The following is a 20,788-nucleotide window of genomic DNA, read 5'->3' on the forward strand; positions in this document are numbered from 1 at the left end:
TAGGGTAGATGCTAGAGCAAATTGGTGCCCTATTATAGGGCTGCTGTTGGAGTAAAAAAGATTCAGCTGATGAAAATGCACCTTCTGATGGCGCAAAACTACTTTTTGCGTGCCCTATATTGGGTTGTTGTTGGAGATGCTCTAACTTGCATCGCTAAGAACTCTAGGTGTAAAGGAGCGTACAAGAATCAGGCCCACACAGATGCATTGAATGCTAGCCCGTTTTGACTGATATGTTTAACTTTTTTAGCATAACTCACTAGGTTTTGGCGATTTGCTGAAGTCTAAGCCAAAGCATGGCGCTTCTTTCACCTGGCAGAGCATTATGGCAGGTATAACTACTCTGAATCGTGGCTATATTTGGCAAGTGGGTAACGGACATACCATCAATATCTGGGGAGATGCCTGGATCCCAAACTGTGTCACTAGGAAGATTGTGACCCCTAGGGGGAGCCATTTGCTATCAAAAGTGAGTGACCTGATTGACCCTGCTTCCAACAATTGGGACGAGGAACTGATTAGACAAACTATGTGGCCCATTGATGCACAACGAATTCTTTCAATCCCACTTCCGCAATATGATATGACAGATTTCATTGCCTGGAGTTACACAAAAAATGGTATGTTCTCGGTACGGTCTGCTTACTCGGTGGAATGGAATTATCATTATGGGAGTAGACTCAAATAGTCTAATGGGATGGGGCGAATCACACCAAATCCTATCTGGTGTCAGATATGGAAGTTATCCTGCCCAGCAAAGGTAAAAAAATTATATGGCGTACATTACATGGCACTCTCCCATGCCGGGTAACACTCGCTAATAGACACATGAAGGTCTCGCCCTCTTGCCCGACTTGCTCTCGGGGCTTAGAAGATACGAAACACATGATTTTCCTCTGTAGTAAAGCAAAGGAGGTTTGGAAGAGGCTAGGGATGGATGTGATTATTGATAAAGCTTGTGAGGTTGATCTTGCTGGGGAGGCAATATTGGAATACCTTCTACTTCTTCCAAACCAAGACTTGAGTATTATGGGGTACCAAAATGCATGTGAAATGATAGCTATTTCATCTTGGTATCTATGGTGGGAAAGACGAAAATTAGTGCATAAGGAATTAACTCAGAATGCAAATCAGATAGCAATGGGGATCATAGCTCTCACATCCAATTTTGTAAATGCATCATCTCCAAAGGCGGCCATGAAAAAGGGGGGTTGGTACTATCCTCCTAGGGGTTTTGTGAAACTTAATGTTGACACCTCTTTTGATCATGATATGTTGAAGGGTACGATGGGGGCAGTCTTAAGAGACTACAAAGGTAGGTTCATTGCAGGAGGAAATGGAAAGATTGACTATTTTGCGGATGTATTTATGGCTGAAGCTTTAGCTCTCAAATTTGGCCTAACAATGGCGTAAAGGGCGGGGTGTAACCGCCTAATCATCAACTCAGACAACATGGAGGTGGTTGAGACCATGCAGGAAGGAGGACAATCAGCGGCGGCAATTTTCGAGGACTGTGATCACTATGCTTGTGATTTTTTCATGACTAGATTCGAACATTGTAACAGAGAGGCAAATAAAGTAGCTCATGAACTTGCTAGATTAGCTAGATTTTCTTCGACTTCCGACTGGTTTGAGGAACCTCCAAATGAAATTGTAATGATCCTCACAAACGATGTACTGGTTATTTCAAATGAATAAAGCTTCGTTTTAAATCAAAAAAATACTCCCTCCGTTCCTTTATGTGATGTAAGGTGTGTGTTTTTGGTAAGGTGTGTTTCTTTGGGCCTAGGGGAAGGCATTGTGGAATTAGTTTGTAGATGATGGGCTACGGTAGTGACTGCTAAACCCGAGTTTATGAATTATTCTATGAGGGGCTGTTTTGGATCCACATGTTTAATGTTATGCTTAGATTTATCTTAATTACTTCTCTTGTAATTGCGGATGCTTGCATGAAGAGTATAGTCATAGATAGGTGTTTGTTCAAGCAAGAACATCACCTTAGCTCTGATCCATCCACATAACAACTTATCAAGGCAATGAACATAAGTCAATAAATCGTGGATTCATGGTGAAAGTAACTAGAGAATATTCCCGCATGTCCTCAAGAGCGTTTTAATCACTATAAGAAGTTCCAGCGGCTTGTCCTTAGCAACATTAAGGATTGAGCCACTTACTACACCTTGTTACTTTTGTTACTTGCTAATTGTTACAAATTATCTTGCTATCAATCTATCTATCAAAACTATCTTACAACACTTGTAGAGAATATCTTGTGAAAACTGCTTATCGATTCCTTCTGCTTCTCGTTGGGTTCGACAATCTTACTTATCGAAAAGACTACGATTGATCCCCTATACTTGTGGGTCATCATATACCATCCAGAGCTCCATCACGAAGTATTATGGCGCGGTTGATCGGTTGGAGGCAATATGACCATTGCGTGCAGCAACCATGGAGATCATAAGTTCTGATTCGTCTTGCTCTACATGTTGATTGATTGATTCACTCATTGTTGCTCTATAGGTTGCGTAGTCTGCATGCGCTGCCGTGATGTACTACAGGTCAGTGAGCAGACCATTCACGCACATACATTGTTTTATGAAGCTCAAGGGGTAGTATGTGTGGGATAACATGATCCATCCATGAAAAATTTGTTGAACAGTGGTTAATCTCATTGAATTTGAACTATTGTTGTATTAGACATATTTGCATGCTATTTATGAATGATTTGTGCTATTTTCTATCCAAGCTTTTAATCAATTCCATCGTGTTTAGTGAAAATCGTCCGGTTAGTTGAAATCATGTTTAAAATGTATTAAACATTGGCTTGCAAGCAGCAGAACATTAACAACTTCCAGAGCATTCCGAAGTACATAGGCCACTTGCTGTGACTTTAGTAGTTTACAAAAGGGTCGGCAGCAAGTCTTCAAACACTGAAATCAAATATTAAACATTGGCTTGCAAGCAGCAGAACATTAACAACTTTCAGAGCATTCCGAAGTACATAGGCCACTTGCTGTGACTTCAGTAGTTTACAAAAGGGTCGGCAGGAGAAAAACCAGATCCTATTTTGAAGCTCCGAATGTAACCGCCATGAGGATCAGAACACGCAGCGACCAGCACTATGGAGGTTTCACTGGCCCGTTTCATGGACACCAGACTCTCCTGTTTGGATTCTACGTCCTCGAACGAACTGGAAGCAGCGTCAAACACAATCACCACCTCCTGCAGCACCAACGCGCTCTCAAAGAAAAATTTGAGGAAGGCGAGGTCGCCGCGGCCCCCTTGGAAATCGTGAAAAACCAGCAGCTTGATACGTGACCGGATGCATTCTATGGTACCAGACTCGTGCCAGGACTTTAGGTTCAGCTTGCCAGAGGATTGATCGGTTTTTCCAGACCGAAAATTCGATCAGTCAAATGCACATGCAGTTCATCAGCTATTGATAGCAATTAGCAATATTAGGATGCAAATGGAAGCCAAAAGAGGCGTCAGGGGCTTCACCTTGATGTGGAGCGTCTCAACATTCGGAAAGCATCTGAGGACACCGGGAACCATCTTGGCATCATTGCGGACTCCGAAACACACCTCCAAAGCCAGGATTCCCACACCTGGCACCATGGTGCTAGGACTCACCCTTGACCCAGCCTGCAAGTGCAATCACAACGCACCCAATTAAGACAAGAAATATCACACATTTGCATTGATCGCTTTAGGAATTTACATGGAACAAATGGAAAGATGAGGCACCTTGATGATGGTGTTGCCGACCTCTAGGACGTGCCTTTGGTCCAGCTCCAAGTATCCCAACAATTGCAGCTTGGGGGCATGACCAATCTTCACCTTGGTGAATTTGCCATGAGGGGTAAAACCTTCGGACTAGATGAGCCGCTCAAGGAGTGGGGCGTCCACCACGAAGATTTCTTCAAGGAAGCAGCCGATGATCTGCACGCACCGGAGGCTTTGGCTGACAAGGCGGAGGCAAAGCCTCAGCAGATTCCCTTGGACACAGAGCGTCTCGAGCACGGGGCTCCTGTCGAGGACGAAGTCCAAATCCCTGCTCTCCATGACGACGTTGCAGAGCCCGAGCTCATGGAGGTTACGGAAACAGGTGGCGCTCGGGAGGCCGGCCGTGTCGAGGAACATCCAGGGGCCGAGGTAGAGGCGGGTGAGGGAGTTAATTGCACAGAAGTACCACAATTGGGGCATCACATGTAGATTGGTACCACGATTGCTAATTTTTGCATGTCAGTACCACTATTGCTCCAGGTTTTTCAAATAAGGCTAAAATGCGTATTTATACGTATTGATGCTCGATCCGACAGCTCGGGCCCACCCGTCAGGTGCCACGCTGGCCATCGGCGCGTGCCCGCGCGCTGACTAGGACGAGCCGGTGCGCTGCTGATCTCCAACCCGGTCCGGTCGCACCAGCTCGCCCCCGCTGCACCATTCCCCTCCCCTCCTCCTCTCCTCACTCGTTTCCTCCGTCACCGCCGCCCGTGTCCCGACTGCCGGCTGCCGCACCGCCCCGCCGACGCCATGGTTTTGGAGGACAAAAGCAGCGACGACCAGTCTAGCCTCCCGTACATGCATTCTTCCTCCACAAACGGTCTCAACGAGGTCAGTACAGTGAGTTTAGGGTTAGGGTTTTAGATTTGGGATTTCTTGATTTGGTTGATTTCGGTAGGTTTTGATTTGCCCATTGTCTTTGTGCGAGCTTTTGCATGTCCCTTTCAGCCTTGAAGATCCAGATTACAAGGGGCTTGAGCTGGATGTGATGTCTCCATGTGAGAAGCACGGCATGGCATCTGAGAGGCTTGTTGCCTTTGAAGGAACAGACACAGGCAGGCGGTTTTTAGCATGTGCACAACCGGTATGGATTGTAGGCATAGTGATTTTTTTCTTACTTTGTCAGTGCCATATTGAACTCTGTTTGCTGGAGTACTCTGCTTGTTGTCAACATTTTGGTTCATAATGGCACTAGAGTAGCTTATTTAGGTCAAGCATGAGTATATTTTGCTGGAGTACAATGGCATAGTAATTTTGGTTAATAGTGGTACTAGAGTAGCTTAAAATGGTAACTAACCTAGTCAGTCAGCTACTCAAGTGGATGCTCCTCTTGTTAAATGTAGTGGTCTGATGCTAAATTTAGATATTCTTTTTGGCAACTGCAGTTATCTTGTGTAATTACTTGTTGTATGAACCGTGTTGGTGTTGTTGTTGTTTTTGCAGGCAGGTAGCAATTGTGGCTTTGTTGAATGGGTTGATCACCAGTGGCCCCCAACAATGCAGAATGCATTGTTGAAGCTATGGGCAATGGTTGAAGATGCCAAAACTGCTAGGGTGAATGACAATCTTGAAAGTTCTTTCACTGTCCACCATCTGACAGAAGAGAAGAACAAGCTGGAGGCCAACTATGACAAGCTAGTCCAAGATGTGCATGAGCTGATGAACTTCCAGGAAGATAAGGTGGTGGATTTCAGACATCTGCAATCTGCCATTACATATCAGCAGGAGGTAAGAAAAGAACTGATTGATGATATGAAGGCACAGATGGCAAGTGAGATGGCAAAGAAAGATGCAGAGACCCAGAAACTTACTCAGAAGTATGAGCTACTGCTCAACCTGACAAGAGCTCAAGCAACAGTCATTTAGAACTTGAAGTTGAACAAAATGAAAGAGAAGCAAGTGCTTACTAAAGCTAGTATGAATTTGGAGGTGAAGAATGCAGAGCTAACAAAGTGTCAGGAGAAGCTCACCCAAGAGAAGCTAGAGTTGAAGCTTCAGGTTGCTGATCTGCTTAAGGGAAATGAAAAGCATATTGAAGAGAAGTGGCAGTTAGAGTTTCAGAATGAAAAGTTGAAGGAGAAGTTCAGGGGGATTCAGGCCATCTTGGAGAAGTGAAGAAGATGAAAATGAGATTAGTCGCATTGCTGACCTTTTGGGAATGATGGTTGTGTAATGACCTAGCATCTAGGAACTAAGGTTGTGTACTGTATGCTTGTACTAATGGTGAACTATGGCTGTGTATGTATGTAGTAGTTATGCTATTCATCCTTTTGTGAGAAAAGGATGAACTATGCATTTGAAGTTGAACTCCTCTATGTATTGTGAACAATGGTTATGTATGGCTATAATGAGTTGAACTCCAGAAACTAATGTGTGCTATGATTGGTAGACATGGATCAGTTTCTTATTATGTATGGATATGCTGATTATGTAGATGGATATGTTGATGATGATACATTATGACAATGTTGCAGCAAACCACTCATGTCATACAAAATAAAAGAGGAACAAGACTGACTAAATCTCATTGCATCAGAAGATAACTTCACTGATCCATTACCACTTGATCCATTACAACTTGGCTTAAACTAGAGCAACTAAACCAGACAGTACATTGCATTTAGATTGGCTGCAACTAAACCAACTAACTAACTTAATATCTTGCCTGCAACTAAGCCAAGCACAAATATAGTGAAAAGAAACAACACATTGTGAAATTTGGCCCTAATCCCTGCAATCTCTGCATTCTTCTCTCTGAGTTGAGTTTGCAGAGACAGAAACATGGCCTCCCTTGTGCCATCATCTTCACTTGGAGTCAGCATTGGAAATTGATCTTCAGATCTAGCAACAGTTGCACCTTTAAGCCTCCATACTTCATCACGTAGATCCCCAATGAGCTCACTCCAGAATGTGGGCAATGGATCATCATGCCATTGCACAAATCCACAGCCACCGTGCTATTAAGATGCACAAACAAATCTCCAAAAATATACCATTTCACATACTATTGCACAAAAGAAAAAGGAAGGAAATTAGGCAAAAAAACAACACTCACCATAGCATCCACGCAGCTATAGTACCTCCTACCAGGGTTCTTCCTGGTCCAGGAGATCCATCTTGACGCCTTCCTCGGAGGTGAGCAGTGGCACATCACTGGAGGCTCGTATGCCATTGGGAGCTCGCGGTAGCGCACCGGCGAGCGCGACTCCTCCCCCCTCCTTCCTGCAGCTCGACGAAATCCGGGAGCGGACCCGGCACTGGACGACCACGACTTCTGTCTCTCCACCGCCGGCCCCAGTCAGCGCCTCCACGCTGAGATTTCTCCTTCTTCTCCTTCGCTGCGCTCCAAATGGACACTGCGTGGACGAACCCTAGTTTCGTTCCCAAATCTGAGATCTTGTGCTGTCACTTTAATAGTAGGAGAGGTATCTGTCCCACATGTCAGAATCCCCAAATGTGGTACTGCATGTTATGTGATGCCCCAATATTGGTACTGACATGCAATAGCTAGCAGCAGTATTGGTACTGATTTGCAACAAGTAACTGAAAATGTGTTACTGCTTTGCAAATACTGGTACTCCACCTCAAGTTCAACATTACAATAACCACCTCAAGTTCAACATTCAGATAACCACCTCAAGTTCAACACATACATATCCAGTAGCAACATATTCAACACCAAAATATGGTGCCCCAACTAGAGTACTCCACCTCAAGTTCAACATTACAATAACCAGTACTGGATTGTGCCAAATTATGCATCAAGTGGCAACAACACATCAACATCAGCATCAAGTTCAACCAAAATAACACCACATCATTTCAAATTACATGGCTCCTCTTCCTCTGCTAGCAGTGAAGTAGGACATCCATCCAGTGTGTGTACCATCAGTAGGAATGTCAGCATATTGCCTGGGGGCACTGAATGGCCTTAGAGCACCTCTTCCAGCTCCTCTTCCAGATGGTGGTGGTGTAGTAGAAGTAGCAGCTCCTCTTCCTCTGGCAGCAGCTCTTGGCCGTCTTGCTGTTGTTGTAGTAGAAGGACCAGCAGCTCTTGGCTGTGAGTTACTTGGAGTAGCCTTACAAAGAAAAGGAAAACAGTTAATAATGCTAGAAAGAAATGTACAAGAAATAAAGGAAAGATTTGTATATTTCAAGGTGAAAAATTATTACCACATGCTTATTCTTCCTCAAAGCTAGCTCAGGCTTCAACTGTTTAAGACAGTTTGTGTACCTATGCCCTTGGAGACCACAATTGCCACATGTTATGGTCCCCATTCTTGAAGTGTCTTTTGGCTTTGGTACTTCAAATTTGCCCTTGATCCTCTTTTCTTTCTTTCTTTCTTCCTCTCTTGATTTTGAATGTAGGTGGTTCTATGTCTGGACCAGGGGTCCTTGTCCAATCATGCTCACCAGGCACAGGAAAGATCATTGGTTCATAAGCTGCAACATAAAAATCTTTCTTGAAGAATTTGCTGACATAATCCTCTGGTTTCCTTTTAGCCTTGTTTATTGCAGAGATGGCATGGTTGCAAGGTATGCCACTAAGGTCCCACTTCCTGCATCCACAAGTCTCAAGTTCCAGGTTGACACCATGTGTTTGCTGCCCACTTGTAACTTGCCATAAGTTGACCCCTGCCTGTATTGGCTTGCAATATCTGGCCCTCTCCTTCTCAACCTCTATCTTCTCACTGTAATGAGGTGTTATATCCCATCTTGCTGCCTTTACACTCTCTCTGTTCCTATGCCACCTCACCATCTGCTTATCTTTTATCCCATCACACATTGTCCTTATAGGTTTTCTCCTAACATCTAGAATGTACTTGTTGAACACCTCAGACAAGTTGTTCACTACCAAGTCAGTCTTGCAGTTTGTGTCAAATGCATGCCTTGCCCATGTTTTTTTGGTATTGCAGTAAGCCACTCCCAAGCTTCCTCACTTTCAGCTCTAAGATCATTCATTGCAATATTAAATTTGTGTTCATTATAGGCATAGCTAGCATTATCCATGCACTTCTTAAGATCTTCACCCCTAAACCCAGCATTTTGGAAATTTGCATATAAATGCCTAAGGCAGAATCTTTGGTTGCAATTTGGAAACACGGCATTCACTGCATTCAATAACCCCTGACACAAACAATTTAACAAGTCTAAGCTACAAGGTAAATAAATATGCACCAATGAAACTCTTAGCTACTGTTAACACTTGCGCAAAACAAAATGAAATGTGCAAACACATACCTTTTGTCTATCTGACATTATAGTATAAGGTCCAAACTTGCCCACTTCTCCACCTAGGAAAATTTTCAGTTGGTGTAGAAACCAACACCAACTAGGTGTGTCCTCTTGTCCAACTATGCGAAATGCCAGTGGATATATGTTGTTGTTGCCATCTCTACCAGTGGCAGCAAGGAGTTGAGCTCCTGTAGTGAGCTTAATGAAGCATCCATCAACACCTGCATAATCAACATTTCCAAACATTAAATACATTCAAGTGATATACAATATGGAGTACTCTACAATATGTAAATGGTGCACAAGGTTCAGGAACTAACCAATGAATGGCCTACACCCATTGAGAAACCCCTCCCTTGCTCCATTCAGGCAAAAGAACATGGCATGGAATCTTGGGCCTGGGTGGGGTATTTTTGCATTTGGTACTGGAGTACCAGTAGTGACTATTACTCTACTCCCAGGGTTTGTGTCCATGACAGTCTGAGCATAGTATTTAAGCCTAGGATATTGCTTCTTGTGATCTCCTAAAACAGCTTCAATAGCTATGTTCTTTGCCCTATATGCCATGCACTTGGGCACATCTACACCATATTTTTCCATGCATGCATCAATTATTGTCTGAATACCAGTAGTTATATCAGATCTGAAGAGATGCTCATATTTCTGTGCTAGCCACTTAGCACTAACCCTGGTGGTCTCAGTGGTACTAGGGCAAGTGTGCTCTAGTCTCATCTTCTTAATTACAAAGGTTTTCTCCCCTTTTATAACTGCTGCCACCATAAAGAACTGGCATTGTTTATCTGGACACTCAACAATTATCCTCTGATCTGAATTCCTGTGATACTTAAAATTCCTGGCCTGAGTGATGTGCAAATTCAACAAAGCATCTCTGAATTGATGCTGATCCCTCAAACACAACTTCATACACAGTTGCTCATGTGGTTGCTCCATTTTCTCATTGTACCACTTCCTAGCAGGCCTTTTCTTTGCCCTACTCTTCCTTTTCTTTGGTAGGACAAAAGAGACTGGCTCAAAACCATCATCATCACTCTCCCTCAACAACCCCTTCTCTTCTTCATCTGATGATGGTCTGAAATCAGGTTCAACCTCTGGTAGCTTACTACAATGTGACCTAGTTGTTGGTCCTCTTCTAACTGGTAGCTTCTGCTTCTTCTTCACAGGTTCAACTATAGTTTCTTCTTCTTCTTCAAAAGTCCTATCTTCCTCTACCTCAAATGGGTCCTCAACTTCAGTGTCACCCTCATAATGCAGCATTTCTTCCTCTTCTGATTGCTCACCATCTGATTCTTCCTCTTGTACTTCTAGCTCTCTCTGTCTCTTTCCCTCTTCCACCTCTACATCTTCATCATCACCCATGTAATGAGGGTCATTTCCAATTTGAGCATCCTCATCAGAGGCATTAGCATCACTGTCCTCATATGCCTCAAATCCTTGATATCCCTCTTCTTCTTCTTCCAAAACTGCTTTCAACTTGGCTGTTGCATTCTTGCTTTCTTGTGTGCAAACACCAGCAGGATGAGGTGTGCTAGAGTTGCTACATTGACTCTCAAAAACTACTCCTTGCTGATCAACAGCTAAGACAGGAGGCTCACTCAGATCTAAAACAACAGGCTCTTGGTACACCACAGTGGACAACTCTGGCTTCTCAAAATGCTGCCTCTCAAAATCAGTATCAGGGGGTGGACAAGCCCTGACTAGCAAATCAAGCACCAATTTGTCCTGGATCTTCCTCTTTATCATCTGTAATTTTGCATGACTGTCTACCAAATCCAGCCCTTTCTCTCCTAAAGATGGATTTTCAATGTGATACAAACAATCATATGCATTAAATCCTTGGGTTTCCATCACTGCAACCAAATTCAGATAAGTAATATCTGAACCACACAGCTTCATCTCCAATGGTTCTCTTGCATCAAAATGGATCCTTGCTTGCCAAATGTCTTCATCCAAACTACAGAACAAATTAAATTTCATGTATTCATTATAATTACTCTTAATTTGGAGAGCAACAGTACAGTACAGAACAATTTAGAGTAACCTGTAAGTCTAATATTTACTATTAACTCTACTATTACACATGCTATTTCGGCACAGAACAATGCTATTAAAGTAACCTGTAAGTCTAATATTTATAGTACAGAACAATGTACTTTACTATTTCAGGACAATAGCAAAATCAAGGAAAAAGACAAGGCCATAATCCCAAATTGTTACTGTAATTGAACTAATTTGAGAGTGCAATACGCTGAGTTACTAGGTTACTGTAATTGTCCTATACTAGTCACTACAATTGGACAAACCCTAATCCCCAACAAGAAGATGAACAAACCCTAAAAATCCCCAATTGGATAAACCAGAGCAGCAGGAGGACAAGGGTACTTACAGCACGCCGCCAAGTCCATGCGTCAACTCATGGCTGCTGCTAGGGTTCGCCACCCACTGTTGCGCCAACTGCAACCGCTGCTCCATGCTGAGTAACATCGACTCCTCCTCGTCGTCGGTCGAGTACGCGGAGCTGGAGTCGTCGCCGCCATCACCGTCGACGCCAGCCGTTCCGCTAGGAGGCCAGAACGGCATCTCACCGCCGCCGTGGACGCCCTCGCCGCCGACTGGCGGAGTCGCCCACGCCATAGACTAGGGTTCGAGCGAGTGAGGAGAGGAGGAGGGGAGGGGAATGGTGCGGCGGGGGCGAGCTGGTGCGACCAGATCGGGTTGGAGAGCAGCAGCGCACCGGCTCGTCCTAGTCAGCGCGCGGGCACGCGCCGATTGGCCAGCGTGGCACCTGACGGGTGGGCCTGAGCTGTCGGATCGAGCGTCAATATGTATAAATACGCGTTTTAGCCTTATTTGAAAAACCTGGAGCAATCGTGGTATCGACATGCAAAAATTAGCAATCGTGGTACCAATCTGCATGTGATGCCCCAATTGTGGTACTTCTGTGCAATTAACTCCGGGTGAGGGTCTCCATGCCTAAGAGAGTGGCGGGGAGAGCGACGTCGAACGGCCACTGGTGGTTTACGAGGACGAGATCCTGGATGCCCTTGTCAACGAGGATCTGGAGCCAGCCCGTGAGCAGGGCATGGAACTCATCCATGTAGCAGCTGGTGAGGTGGACGCATGGGAAGGGCCCCGGGTGTGCGGCGAGGACGCTGGACACGGCGGAGGTGGCGGGAAAGAGGCCGGAGTCAACGAGGACGAGCGGGCCGGAGCGCCAGACCCCGCGCCAGCGGCGGGAGAGCGCGGCGGTGCGGGCGGCGTCCTTTGCGGGGAGGCGGGAGACGATGTTGTGAAGGAGCGCGTCGGGGAGGCGGCTGACGCGGTCGACGTCGTCGTGCGGGAGAAGGGCGAAGAGGCAAGGGGCGGCGGAGACGGGCGGGTCGGGGAGGGCGTAGTTGGTAGGCAGGTAGGCGCGGTGGAATAGCTGTTGCACGTCGTCCTTGCTGCGGAGGAACTCGACCGCTATCTTGAGCAAACGGGCGAGAAGGGGACACCGGGACAGGTTCTGCTCCATGGCCGCCGCCGCCGCCGCGGGAAGCCAGGGGTGGGGACGAGGGCTTTGAGCGGCGCGTTCTGTCTGTGTGTGTGGAGTGTGGACTAGAGTAGGAACGGCCCAAGGAAGGGGGACTTTTCAACCTTTTCCTTTGGGGAAACGTTTGAAACCGGCATGCCGGCCGAAAGTTCAGCCGGCCAAGCACACGTCGTTAGATCAGATGCAAATCAACCGTCCTTATTGCTCCAGTAACTGCCCATCGCTTTGCCTGGACCTTATCTTATCTCTTCACGCGGAGATTCCTCAGCCACTTTCTTCTCTCTCTCACATGATGCATATCCTCTCTCGTTCTTCTCCCCGCCCACCTTTTTGGCTGTTGCAGATGCGGTCACCGGCGGCAACGCGGGACGACTACCACGGGTGCTACAAGGCCACCGCTGGCGCCGGCCTCGGCGACCATCGGCGCCGCTTGCAGAGGAGCAGCGCATACGCGCGGAGACAGGCAGTGGATGCAACTGGGGGCCTCGCTTCTGCGATGAGGTGCCATGACTTGATGCTCCCGGCGGCGACAGGACTTGCAACCCTAGGTTCATGGAGCTGCAACCGCGGTGACGAGGAGCTACATCCGACAGCGATTTTTGCTGGAAGTAGTTCTTTTCTTTGCTACAATCGACACATATATTTGGTGATGAGATTTTTTTTGCTGGAACCATCATCAAATTTTGCTGGAACTGGCTTTTTCTGTTGCTATAATCGACCAGCAGTGTTTTTGCTGGGGAGAACTTTTTGTTGGAACCAGTGGTTTTTTGCTGGAACTGGCTTTTTTGTTTGCTACAATCGACCTTTTTCCAGATTTGTTCCTCTGGGATTATTTTTGCTGGAAACGTCTTTTGCTACCACTGTAGTTTTTTTTGCTGGAACCAACATTTTTCAAAGGATCCAATGGGACGTTGACTCACATCTACCTTGGGTTATTTTGTTGCCAGCGTCGCTGGCGAGCATCGACGACGAACATTTTTGCTACCACTGTAATCTATTTTTGCTACAACCATAGTCTGTTTTTGTTGCGAGCGTGGCACAAGCGACCGGCGAGCGCGGCTGGCGGGCGTGGTGGCACGGGTGGCCGGCAAGCACGAGAAACCAAGGACAAGTGCGGGCGGCCGGTGAGCGCGCGGAGTCCGGCCGGCTAGTGTGGCTGAGCTAGTTCGCTGCCTTTTTCCCCTCGATCCACTTTTCATTCGCGTTTGACTTTTTGAGGGACGGAGAAAGGTTGTATCCTACGGTTAAAAGAAGCATCATACGTTCGGCAGCCGACCGGCCCAAATTTGGGCCGGTGCGCCGGCGCCTAGCACTGGCCTTTCTTTTGTGAGAAATTCCACATTGCAAACTGAACTAAGCATTTGGCGTAGACCTAGCGGACGCGCCCACCTCTGCTGTCCTATGCGCACAAAGATTGTCGATGTAATTTTGAACGTGCGTATGCACTCCAGATGTTAAAAAAATACACTTAGATAAATACTAGAGGGTTCAGTCATATAGCATTTGTTAGCGTGTAAAATGAGCAACAATTTTTTAAAATAAAATATACTCCCTCGGTCTCATAATATAAATAGTGTAACGGAGGGAGTAGTAAGAGCATCTACAGTCGAACTTGGCAAATCCGACCTACCCTAAAAAAAATCCGACCTCCTATACGTCCGCGGACGCTCCCGGACACGCCCGCATATTTTCGTCCCCGCATCCACATATCTGAAATCCGGACTCTCAAATCCATGTAAATACATGCACGTCGATCATACAAGCCAATGTCACATGTAAATAGCAAATGTTGGTACGAAGCAAAGATAGTGTTTACATAAAATTTATTTGAAGTGCCAAACTTAAGCATTGGCTTCTTGGTTGCCATTGTGGGACCACATGTGCCCCACAAGATCATTGAGTAGTTGCGTGTGCACCTGCTAGTCTCGAAGATTCTGATGCATCTGCAGAAAGTTCATCAGCTGAGCCAGAGAGTTGCCGGACATACCGTGCACTAATAGGAAAAACCCTATACACATGAGCTTACCAATAGCGCTGTTTAGAAGCAGGCGCTGCTACTAAGTAGCAGTAGCGTTTAGAAATAAAGAGCGCTGCTACTATGATCATAGCAGTAGCGTTGTAGTTATAAAACCCACTGCTATTATAATTGTCAGACCGTTGCCGGCAGGCTAGGTATACTAGTAGCGGTGGTTCTTTAAAAGCGCTACTAATACTGTACTTAGTGGTAGTGTTTTCCACCAACCAGCGCTACTGCTAAATTCAGTCGAAACCCAAGTTAATTTAGTCCCACCTCGCTCTGTGAACAGAATCTTTACCACCTTAAATATGGTGCTTCTCAAACTATCACAACCAGTTGGTCTTCGTTGTATTCTATGTGTAGGATTTATGGTCGCAATATGAATCCTCACTGGTTCCTAAACCAGGGAGGATTCATACTGAAAATTTAGATTCTACACAAAAAGATCAATGATGGACAATTCTTTTTTGATGCTGTTTTTACATGCTTAAAGTTAGTAGTAGCGTTGGTTCACTAAAAGCGCTACTGATATTGATCATAGCAGTAGCGTTTGTTAGGAACAAGCGCTACCACTACGGGCCCTTATCCAACCGCCGACTCGCGCGCTCCTCACTCTCTCCCCCTCACTCTTCGCCTCTCTCGACTCTGTCGCCTCCGTCGCCCTCCTCCTCCACCCCAAGGTCGATCCCTCCCTCCCCCTCCCTCCTCCTCCCTCTCCGGCGCCGGCGGCCGCCTTCTCCTCCTCCCTCTCCGCCGGCGGCCCCCTCCTCCTCCTCCTCCCTCTCCGCCGCCCCCTCCTCCTCCTCCCTCCTCCCTCTCATGCTCTCTCCTCCTCCTCCCTCCTCCTCTCTCCTCCTCCCCCTCCTGCTCTCTCCTCCTCCTCCTCCCTCCTCATTCCCCTCCCCCTCCCTCCTCCTCCTCCTTCCTCCTCCTCCTGGCCTCCTCCCACCTCCTCCTCCCCCTTTCTGTAAATAGGTATTAGTTTTTGTTAAATGTAGGTTTTTGTTTTTAGTAAATGTAGGTTTTTAGTATATTTTGTTTTTAGAAAATTTGAATAAGTAAATGTAGGTCTTTTGAATAGAATAGGATTTTTTTTGAAATTTTGAATAGAATAAAATATGAAATTGAAAAAAATAAGTAAATGTAGGTCTTTTGAATAGAATAGGAAATTTTTAGAAAATTTGAATAAATAAATTTGAATAGAATAGGAAATTATAAGTAAATTTGAATAGAATAAGTAAATGTAGCTTATGGAGTTTCACTAAGTCCTAACATGAAGATAATAATGTTTTTGTTTATATTTTGTTTTTGCAGAAATCAAGGAGCCCCTGCATCATCCCCGTCACCGACCCCCTCTGACCTCGATCGAGGTGAGACCAGCCACCCCATGTTGTTAATTTAATATAGGTATTTTAGGTGTTTAATCCTAGAATAATGTAGTATGAACCCTAGTTATGATCGAATCATGTTCAAAATGTAGGTTTTTAATTAGGTGTACTTAATAGAATTTAGGTGTTTTAGGTGTATTTAACAGAATTCTAGGTTGATTCGTTTTGAATATGTCACATTTGTTGTTATTTTTTTAGTTAAAGCAATTATTCCCGCATCAACGTCGACGATGCCTATCCTGCAACCTCGTCGTCGACTCGGCGGAGGAGGCCTGCTTGATCAGAGGGGCCATGTCCGGGACTGGGCTCCGCCGGGCTGGTACTGGGAGGTGCTACCTTCCGGGGGGCACAGCTTGGTGAGGAGTCAGCCCGTCGTTGACCCGAACCTTCTTTGGTGGCAGTCGCATGGGCCAGTGACGATGCGGAGGCTTGTGGACCCTGCGGAGGTGGTACATCACCGTGTCAGCGAGGAGGACGAGCATGTCCGTCGCTACATGGTTGCGTTGGAGGGCAGGTTCTCCAATACCTGGCAGGTTCTTCAGGGATCTCACTGGAGCTATGATCCTGTGATGGTTCCTTCTCTTTGGGTGTCCACCGCCCGCGCCGATACCCGTCGTTCGCTAGGGTTTTAGCTGTATTAGTGATGTTATATGTATGATACTATTCGAGATGTATTAGTGATAATATTCAACGATGTACGAACGAAAGAGATGATTTAGTTTTGCTTATTAAATGCATGCTAATTTGAATACTAATTTATATTACGATTTGGTTTTGCTTATTGAATGCTCAAATTGGAAAACTACTCCTAATTTGAATGCTCAAATTGGAGAGCACTATGCTTATAGGGTTTTTGTTTTTGCAGAAATCAAGGAGCCCCTCCATCATCACCGACGTCGTCACCGTCACCGACCCCCTCCGACCTCGAGGTGAGACTTGCCAAATCTCCATGTCAATATGAGTCCTATAAGACATTTTGAAATGTTTTTTTATATTTTGAACCATTGAAATGCAATGACCATCAAGTTTGAATGCTCATATGATGTAGATATAAACATGTATATCTTGTGTTGCTCAAATAGGATATGTGCTTGCCCAAGTGGCCGACCATGTTTGCAGGATACACCTCCGAGTGGCCTATGTTTTGCCGGAGTGTTGATTAATTTCTGTTCCGGCAAATTTCAGGCGCTCGATATGTCCTTTTTTGGCAAAGTGTAGGATCGAAAGTATGTCTAGAGGGGGGTGATTAGACTACTTGACCAAATAAAAATCTAGCCTTTTCCCAATTTTAAGTCTTGGAAGATTTTAGCGACTTAGCACAAGTCAAGTAAACAACCTACACATGCAAGTCTAAGAGTATAGCAGCGGAATGTAAAGCGTTGCACATGAAGGTAAAGGGAGGAGTTTGGAGGGAGCAAACGCAATGTAGACACGGAGATTTTTGGCATGGTTCCGATAGGTGGTGCTATCGTACATCCACGTTGATGGAGACTTCAACCCACGAAGGGTAACGGTTGCGCGCGTCCACGGAGGGCTCCACCCACGAAGGGTCCATGAAGAAGCAACCTTGTCTACCCCACCATGGCCATCGCCCACGAAGGACTTGCCTCACTAGGGTAGATCTTCACGAAGTAGGCGATCTCCTTGCCCGTACAAACTCCTTGGTTCAACTCCACAATCTTGACGGAGGCTCCCAAGTGACACCTAACCAATCTAGGAGACACCACTCTCCAAAAGGTAATAGATGGTGTGTTGATGATGAACTCCTTGCTCTTGTGCTTCAAATGATAGTCTCCCCAACACTCAACTCTCACTCACAGATTTGGATTTGGTGGAAAGACTATTTGAGTGGAAAGCAACTTGGAGAAGGCTAGAGATCAAGATTCATATGGTTGGAATGGAATATCTTGACCTCAACACATGAGTAGGTGGTTTTCTCTCAGAAAATGTATGATGGAAGTGTAGGCATGTTCTGATGGCTCTCTCCACGAATGAAGAGTGGGTGGAGGGGTATATATAGCCTCCACACAAAATCTAACCGGTACACACAAATCACCAAACTCGGTGGGACCGAATAATGAAACTCGGTCAGACCGATTTAGTTCAAAATGTGAACGTTAGGCTCTTCGGTGGGACCGACATGTCAACTCGGTGAGACCAATTTCATTAGGGTTAGGGCATAACGTAATATCGGTGAGACCGATTACACAAAATCGGTGAGACCAATTCTGGTAACAAGCTAACAGAGAGTTGGTCAGGCAAACTCGGTGGGACCGATTCGCTCATCTCAGTGAGACCTAAACGTTACGAAAGGGAAACAGAGAGTTTGCATTGCGAACTCGGTGGGACCGATCGCTCATCTCGGTTGGACCGAAACGTTACGAATGGAAACAGAGAGTTTGCAATCCCATCTCGGTGAGACCGAGATCCCTATCGGTAAGACCGAAGTGACTAGGGTTTTGTGGCAGTGGCTATGTCAATCGAACTCGGTGGCGCCAGATAGAAAGTTTCGGTGGGGCCGAGTTTGAATTTTGGTTTGGGACATATGTGGATATGAGAAAGTGGTTGAGGGTTTTGGAGCATATCACTAAGCATTTTGAGCAAGCAAGCCATTAAGCAACACATCATCCCCTTTTAATAGTATTGGCTTTTCCTATGGACTCAATGTGATCTTGGATCACTAAAAGTAAAATGTAGAGTCTTGAGCTTTAGAGCTTGAGCCAATCTTTTGTCCTTAGCATTTTGAGGGGTCCACATTCCTAATCCATGCCATGCCAATCATTGAGCTTTCCTGAAATATTTATCTTGAAATAGCATTAGCTCAATGAGCTATATGTTGTTAATAATTACCAAAACCACCCAGGGATAGTTGCACTTTCAATCTCCCCCTTTTTGGTAATTGATGACAACATATAGATCAAAGCTTCGACAAATGATAATAAGATTGGAATACATCGTCGCTTTGAGAAGTATGTGATATGCAAGAGCTCCCCCTAAATTTGTGCATTATTTAAGATTTGCGTTTGAATGCAAATGCACAATCGATTAGGATCATGGGTCACTCTTTCTTGTCACATACATCTTGGTGAAGTGCTCAAAATGATAAAAATTTAAAAGCATGCACTCGTCACCAAGCAAAGTGACTGATCATATAAGAGATATAAGAGATAATATCATCCAAGCAAGCATTAAAGTAGCATATGATCAAACACATGATCAAACAAGTATCAACCAAGCACACAAAAAGTTCAACCAAAAACAAGAGAGATAAAAGGCAAAACACTCTCTCTCGAAGCCTATGATCTATACATTTCTCCCCCTTTGGCAACAAGTTACCAAAAAGTTTGAAAATGCATAGTGCTATGCGTCTCTCAGGCTTGGTCTTCGGGAGGTGGTGTAGAGAGAACTCTAAGGACGAAGGCATCCGTTGATGTAGTTGGAGCTGGTGGAGTGGCTGCTGGAGGTGGCCCTGAATCTGTAGCTGCTGGTGCTGACGCTGTAGCTGTAGTATCTGTTACTGGCACTGCAGCAGACCTCTGACCTCTAGGCACTCGCTGAAAATCATCAGTAGTTGCCTTCCCTTTCCTCTCTTCTGCTTCCTCCTGGAGCTGCTCAACTGCTGTTTGGATCTCGGTTACCTTCAGATCAAGATCATAAATTTTTGTCTCTATGATCCTTTCCAGACTCTCCTGGTTTTGAGTCAGGGTGGTCAAGCCCTTCTCAATCCTCAAAGTAGATTGGATTAGATATGCCAGCTGATCTTGCTTGCTCTTCAGGAAAACTTGAGATGCTTCCTCAACACTTGGCATCTTGGCAGCTTTCTCTGCCTTAGCTTTATCTCTCTTCTCTTGTGCTTGAGCTGATGAAGGTTCATCCTCATTCATCACAACTTTGTTGTCTTCAAAATCAGGATATAGAGGTAGATGCTTCTTGTCCAACAAGTATGTTCCTGTGCCCATCTTAGCATTGATGAGCTCCTGAATATGTGGAGCATATCCACAACTTCTCTTTTGGTCAGCAGTTGTCCTCTTGATTGTCTCTACAATCAGACTCATGACCTTGAACTTCTGAGGGACATCAAAAAGTTGTAGCAGGTTGATAGAATGTCCTCTGATCATCTTGTGATCTCCTGACTTGGGTAGCAAAGTGTGCCTTAGGATGGTGTTGATGGTAGGCAGACCAGACAACAGATAATGTACAGATCCAAGCTTGTGTGTCTCCAAAGCTTTATCAGGGATCTCTTTGTACATGTTTGCCATGGAGTTGTGGTCTTTCTTCTTCTTTGCATACACATCTAAGTCATCCTCATGTTCTTCTGGAGCATTGATCAATTCAGCCCATTCTTCAATAGTAGATTGGTACCTTGTACCTTCAGACATCCATATGATCTTCCCATCTGGGTAAAAGTGAGCAGTGGAGTAAACTGCATGGTCAGCTCATCATTCCATTTTGTGAGCTTCTGCCCAACAAATTTGTCAACTCCACATGCCTTGAAGCTGTCATATACTCCTGGGAAGTGAACTTCCTTCTCCTAGATGTACTCCCAGTCAACCCATCTCATGTCACATACAATTGGCTTCTTGTCAAGAAAAATTGCCTCATAGAAGTCTTGCTGTTCTTTTGTATGAAACCTGTAGTCAACTGCAGTCTTCCTCCTTACAACATAAGGATCAGACTGTCTCCACAATCTCAGTCCAGCATCCTTTTTGATGTGCATGTCCTCAGCCACTGGATGAGCATCACTGTGGTCTGGGATCTTGGGTTCCAGCTTTCTCAAAACAAGAGACTCATCATCCTCTTCTTCAGCTT

General features: G+C 45.3%; 1 protein-coding gene and 1 pseudogene across 1 annotated transcript in view; both read right to left on the minus strand.

The window, feature by feature from the left end:
• The window catches only part of LOC109747021 (ubiquitin-ribosomal protein eL40 fusion protein), a 242,586-nt gene that overhangs the window by 179,366 nt on the left and 42,432 nt on the right, over positions 1-20,788 (minus strand). The window lies entirely within an intron of this gene.
• LOC109751109 (F-box/LRR-repeat protein 13-like) lies at positions 3,025-12,556 on the minus strand (annotated as a pseudogene).

The sequence above is a fragment of the Aegilops tauschii genome, chromosome 4 (genome assembly GCF_002575655.3).
Source record: "Aegilops tauschii subsp. strangulata cultivar AL8/78 chromosome 4, Aet v6.0, whole genome shotgun sequence".
NCBI classification, from domain to species: domain Eukaryota; kingdom Viridiplantae; phylum Streptophyta; class Magnoliopsida; order Poales; family Poaceae; genus Aegilops; species Aegilops tauschii.